This window comes from Mandrillus leucophaeus, unplaced genomic scaffold (assembly GCF_000951045.1).
Source record: "Mandrillus leucophaeus isolate KB7577 unplaced genomic scaffold, Mleu.le_1.0 Scaffold97, whole genome shotgun sequence".
Taxonomy (NCBI): Eukaryota; Metazoa; Chordata; class Mammalia; order Primates; family Cercopithecidae; genus Mandrillus; species Mandrillus leucophaeus.
This window is the reverse complement of record NW_012110585.1, coordinates 4,190,960-4,196,959: the sequence shown is the minus strand read 5'-3', so window position 1 is coordinate 4,196,959 and position 6,000 is coordinate 4,190,960. Positions and strand designations below refer to the sequence as shown.

Genomic DNA, 6,000 nt, shown 5'->3' with positions numbered 1-6,000 from the left:
GCTAATCCACCCAGTTACCCTGCTACCCTGAAAGCTTTTTGCATGAAATGCGGAGTCTAAGCCAAGTTGCAAGGGATCTGTTAAGTTCTGAGTTCATTTAACACAAAACAAAACAAAAAATAAGAATGAAGACCAGATTTCCAGGGCCAGGAGACAGTGCCCTGCACCCATGGACCTGGGCAGCACACGTTTTGCTTATATAGGCCTCAGATCTTCTTTGTGAAAGGAAGGTGTTAGACCAGATGACTTAGGTCCTTCCTAGTGTGAAAATAATCTAGATAATATCAGATCAAATGCTAATGCTATACCTTACTCTGCACCAGTGATTTTTCTGTCACTTTTTTTTTTAAGCTGCAGAACTCTTTCTTCAAAGAAAATGTAATCTGAGGAAGCCCAGCATTAAAGACAGAGGAATGCAGTTGACTGGGCGAAAGGGTGGCTCCGTCTTCTACCCAGCACTCCTTCAGGTCCACATCCACACTTTCCGGGGCCTTGAGGAAGGTCCTCCAGCCTCTAGAGGGCGCCCTGCGCTGCAGAGTTCCCGCCAAGCGCTGTTCAGGGCTCGCCTGATGCGGTGAACGGGGTCCGCCCCCGGCTTCACTATCAGAAGCCTGGCAGACCAGACATAAAGGCAGGGGCTGGGGCAATTCCAGACGCAAGCAGAGGTGGACGCCTTGGCCAACAGTCGTTTCCCCTCTCTTGGTCTGGTCTCCACAACTCAAAAGTGCAGTGGTTGGAAAAGATGATTTCTTTTTTCTTTTCGAGACAGAGTCTCGCTCTGTCGCCCAGGCTGGAGTGCGGTGGTGCCACCTCGGCTCACTGTCAGCTCCGCCTTCCGGGATCACACCGTTCTCCTGCCTCAGCCTCCCAAGTAGCTGGGACTACAGGCGCCCACCACCATGCCCGGCTAATTTTTTGTATTTTTTTTTTAGCAGAGACAGGGGTTTCACCGTGTTAGCCAGGATGGTCCCGATCCCGTAACCTCGTGATCCACCTCCGGTCGGAAAAGATGATTTCTAGGCTCCTACTTGTGAAAGCATTCAAGGTGGCACTGCATTCTAATTCTCATTTATGTTTTTAGTCCCTGTCCCCTTCAATTTGTGTTTAAATTATACAGTTTTTAATTGCTACAAAAATTCAAACAGGCCAGGCATGGTGGCTCTGGTCTGTAATCCCACCCCTTTGTGAGGCCGGAGTATGGCTTGAGCTCAGGAGTTCAATACCAGCCTGGCAACATAGTAACTCTCTTAAAAAAAAATAATTAGCTGGGCGTGGTGGCCCTCGTCTGTAGTCCCAGCTACTCCAGAGGCTGAGGTAGGAGGATCACTTGAGCCTGGGACTGCGGGACTGCAAGCCTGCAAGCGAGTTATGATCGCACCACCGCACTCCAACCTGGGTGACAAAGCAAAACCCTATCTTAAAAAAAAAAAAAAAAAATTTCAAACAAACAGTACAGAAGAATGTCACATAGAAACAAAAGGTCCCAACTAGGCGCAGTGGTTCACGCCTGTAATCCCAGCATTTTGGGAGGCCGAGGCGGGCGGATGGCCTTAAGTCAGGAGTTGGAGACCAGCCTGAATAACATGGATAAACCCTATCTGTACTAAAAATACAAAATTAGTCAGCGTGGTGGCACATGCCTGTGATCCCAGCTACTCGGGAGGCTGAGACAGGAGAATTGCTTGAACCCAGAAGGAGGTTGCAGTGAGCTGAGATCGCACCATTGCACTCCAGCCTGGGCAGTAAGAGTGAAACTCAGTCTAAAAAGAAAAAGAAAAAAAAGAAACAAAAGGTCTCCACCATCACCATTATCCCATCCCCAGGGGCAGAGGTGGCTAACAATTTTTCTGTTTTTCCAGATATCTTCTACTTCATTAATGAACATTTTTATTTTTAGAAATTTTAAAATTACATAAAAACACAAAGGACACTGTAACAATTCTGTTTATTCCCCCACCATCTGCTATCCAATCACTATATTGAATTTAGTGTATATCCTTCTAATTAGTCTATATACTTCTACACACAGGTATAAATGTTCCTCTGAAGAACATAAGCATTGCTTTGCAATTTTAAAGATTTACATGAATGCTTTCTTTAAAAAATATGAAATATTTCAGTCACTGAGAAAAAAAATATATAGAAAACACTCTTAAACCCACCACCAGCTTTTTCAAATCTTTATATTTTACCATATTTGCTTCAGATGTTTTTAAAGAAATACAACACTGCAGATACAGTAGATGCCTCTGTGTAACCCACAATTCCAGTCTCTTTTTTGCCCATTATGTTTCCCAGTTTTAATTATACATATGGATCTGCTTTATTTGAGTTGATTTATAGTTTTCTATTATATTAACAAATCACATTTTACTTGTTCATTTCTTTATGGTTATGGACTAAATGTCTGTGAATACCCCAAATTTAGATCTTGCAATCCTAACTCACATGTGATGGTATTTGGAGGTTGGGCATTTGGAAGGTGAACAGGCCGTCAGATGGAGCCCTCATGAATGGGATTATTACCCTTATAAGAAGAGAAAGAGGCTGGGTGCAGTGGCACACTCCTGTAATCCCAGCACTTTCAGAGGCCGAGGCAGGTGGATCACCTGAGGGTCAAGAGTTCGAGACCAGCCTGACCAGTATGGTGAAACCCCCCCCATCTCTACTAAACATACAAAAATTAGCCAGGCATAGTGGTGCGTGCCTGTAATCCCAGCAACTCAGGAGAGGCTGAGGCAGGAGAATTGCTTGAACCCAAGAGGCGGAGGTTGCAGTGAGCCGAGATTGCACCATTGCATTCCAGCCTGGGTGACGAGCAAAATTCCGCCTCAAAAAAGAAAAAGAAAAAGAGAAAAGAAAAGACAGAAGAGATATCGCCCTACACCCACCCCATGTGTAGATGCAGCGAGATGATGGTTTTCTGCAAAGCAAGCTTGGGACTCTCATCAGACACCAATCTGCCAGTGCCTTGATCTTAAACTTCCTGGCTTCCAGAACTTTGAGAAATCAGTGTTATTAAAGCGACACATTCTATGGTACTCTGTTACAGCAACCTAAACTGACTAAGACACTTACTGATATATATTCAGATTGTTTTCAGTTTTTTGGTGTAATAGCAATGCTTCATCAGGCATCCTTGTACATGTCTGTTTATACACATGAGAAAAGTAGGATATAGGAGATTTATTTTAGCCATGTTCAAATGTATATGCATAAAACACTTAAGCTTGGTTTGGTGCTGTTTAAGTTGTTATGCTGTAACAAACAAATATTTATTTGTTTGCTGTACACATGACATGTCAGCTACAAGTTGGCTGAAATTCTGTATGTGTACTTCACTCGGACATGCAAGTTGAAGGCAAAATCTCTATGTGGTCCATGCCAGCCTTGTGGCAGGGGGCAAAAAGTCATGACAGAACCATGTAATGGCTCTTAATGCCTCTTTGTGGAAGTTGCATAGTGACTTTGAGTCACATGTTCTTGATCAAAGCAAGTCTCATAGCCAAGCCTGTGTCATCAGGGTGGTGGAAATAATCCTCACCAGATATGGGCTCCCTCTGTATGGGAAGAACAGAGCAGTGCGCTGAACACATGCTGTTTCTGCAGGGAAGCATATCTGTTTAGACATTTTTCCATATCAGCACAGATCTACGTCTCTCTTTGAAGAGGATTTATTAGTTTTGTTTTGTTAAGACACATAACGTTTACATTCTACTCCATAATTCTCACAGCTGTTTAGCTGTAGATGATATTTGAAAGGATTCAGTGCTCATGCCAGTCTTTTTCTACCACAACCTCCCCATTCCTAATACCTTGGCTGCATTTCAGCAAGTGATTTTTCACTGCTACACACAACAGGGCTGCAATGAACATCACTGCTTTAGCTTCTGTGCCAGCGTGTCTCTAGTTTGTTTTGATTTATGATAAGGCAAGTTCCTCTTTCTTAAGTCTCCTTTTAAAAAATTATCTTGGCTATTCTTGTACAATAACTCTTTCATATAAATTTTATAATCAGCTGGACACGTCGTATTTAAGAAATCTTGTTGGGATGTTTCCTGAGACTGTGTTAAATTTATAGGTTTGTTTGAGGGAGTTTGGAATAAAGAATGCTGCCAACTTTTCCAATCCAAGCATCTAGTATCTTTCTCCATTTATTCATGTCTTCTTTTATGCCCTTCAGTAAAGCTTTATAGCTCTCTCCACAGGGAACTTACATTTGTTTACTGAAGTTGACCAGTCTTTCATCGCAAATAATGAAAACATTGCCACTTTTCTTCCTATGCCATTTATTTTAACAGGGAAATTTACTCCTGGCTGGAGAGCTGAGAGGTATGGACCAGCTCTTGAAGTCTTTCCTTAAATGTGGTCTGGATTTATATTATATTTGGCAGTTTTCTATAGTTGGGGATATGAGTTGTCTCTTAATTTCACTGCAGATAAAAGTTTTACTTGATTTGGGGGTTTTTTTAATCTGATGTGCTGGTCTTCAGGGAGGAGGGGGAGAAAGCAAACCTTTATTCTGCCAGCCTTCGCAGGAAGTCTCCACCTGTTCTTCAGACCAAACATACACCCTTCTCAAATTCCGTCAGCTCCTCTTCCTCTAGCCTTCAGACTCAGGTTCACCTGACGTGTTCATGAATCTTTACGGCAATCAATCGCATCTATCTTGAATTTTCTATTTTATCTTGAATTATTTATTTTGCAACAGCCGTTCGTTTTTTGCTGTTACTTTACTTTTTCTTCCCAGCTTCTCCCTGTTTTATTTTGTTGCTCTAGCCTCGGAATTCTTTAGCCAAGCAAACATTTACAAATCAAATATAAAGTAGATGAAACAGAGCTTCACTGCAATAGGGGCCCCACAGACCCTGCTCTCAGCCTTCCTTCCATCTAAAGCACCTGCGCTGAAATCAGTGCTCCTGGAGCATAATTCGATGACAAAACGTCTAGTAGTTCAATCTGCCTTTTTACAAATAAATTTCACTTACTTGGCAGACATCTTAGGTGGAGCATGAAGCTGCTACAAAAATCTACAATCTTTTATTATGTGTGGTTAGTAGTTTTAATCCAATCTGATTTGCATTCCAAAGGAAATTATAAAAGTGCATTCACTGCTATATTTTATGAATGTAACTTAAAATTTTAATGCAGATTATAAACATGATAAATTTGCAGATCAAAATCGGACTAGTTGCTTGTAGTACAACATTTAAAAATCACCATTTTCTACCTCCTCACCAAGGATAACCTTCTCCTTATTGATCAGCCCTGTTCTGACAGCAGGATAACACTGAGACTTGGGCAAACAGAAACACTGACGAGCCAAAAAGGCAATCTTATAGAACAAATTCTGGATGGATAGTTCTACCTAATCTTCCATTAATGCTACTTACACCTTTGGCCAAAGAAGGAAACAGAATGAGGTGTTAGGAAAAAGGTTTTCACAATTTACTTTCTACTAGCTAAGCTTGCACACTGCCTCTCCATTTTTCTCTTCTTTATTTTAAATTGTGATAAAATACATATAAAATTAACCATCTTAACAATTTTTAATCGTACAGTTCAGTGATAGTAAATGTGTTCACACTGTTGTGAAACTAATCTCTACAACTGTTTTCATCTTGCAAAACTGAAACTCTGCACCCATTAAACACTAACTCCCCATCCTCCTGCTCCCCTCTCTCCCCCACCACCTGGCAAGCCCCATTCTACTTTCTGTCTTCGTGAATTTGACTGCTCTGGGGGCTCCACAGAAGTGGGATCATACAGTATTTGCCCTTTGGTGACTGGCTTGTATCACTTAGCGTAATGTCTTCGGGATTCATCTATGTCGTGGTAGTGCAAGACTTCCTTCTCAAGGCTGAGTAATACTCCACTGTGCACACAGACCACATGTGTTTATTCATTCATCCATGGATGGACACCTAGGCTGCTTCTACTTTTTGGATATTGTGTCTCTCTCTTTTAATCAATAATGCGCTCATTTTTACAAGAAAATAA

The 6,000-nt window shown here is 41.7% G+C and overlaps 1 protein-coding gene across 1 annotated transcript in view; it reads right to left on the bottom strand.

Annotated features, from left to right (window-relative positions):
• GATA4 (GATA binding protein 4) overlaps window positions 1-6,000 on the bottom strand; it is a 66,788-nt gene that overhangs the window by 33,046 nt on the left and 27,742 nt on the right. The gene's annotated exons all lie outside the window — the stretch shown is intronic.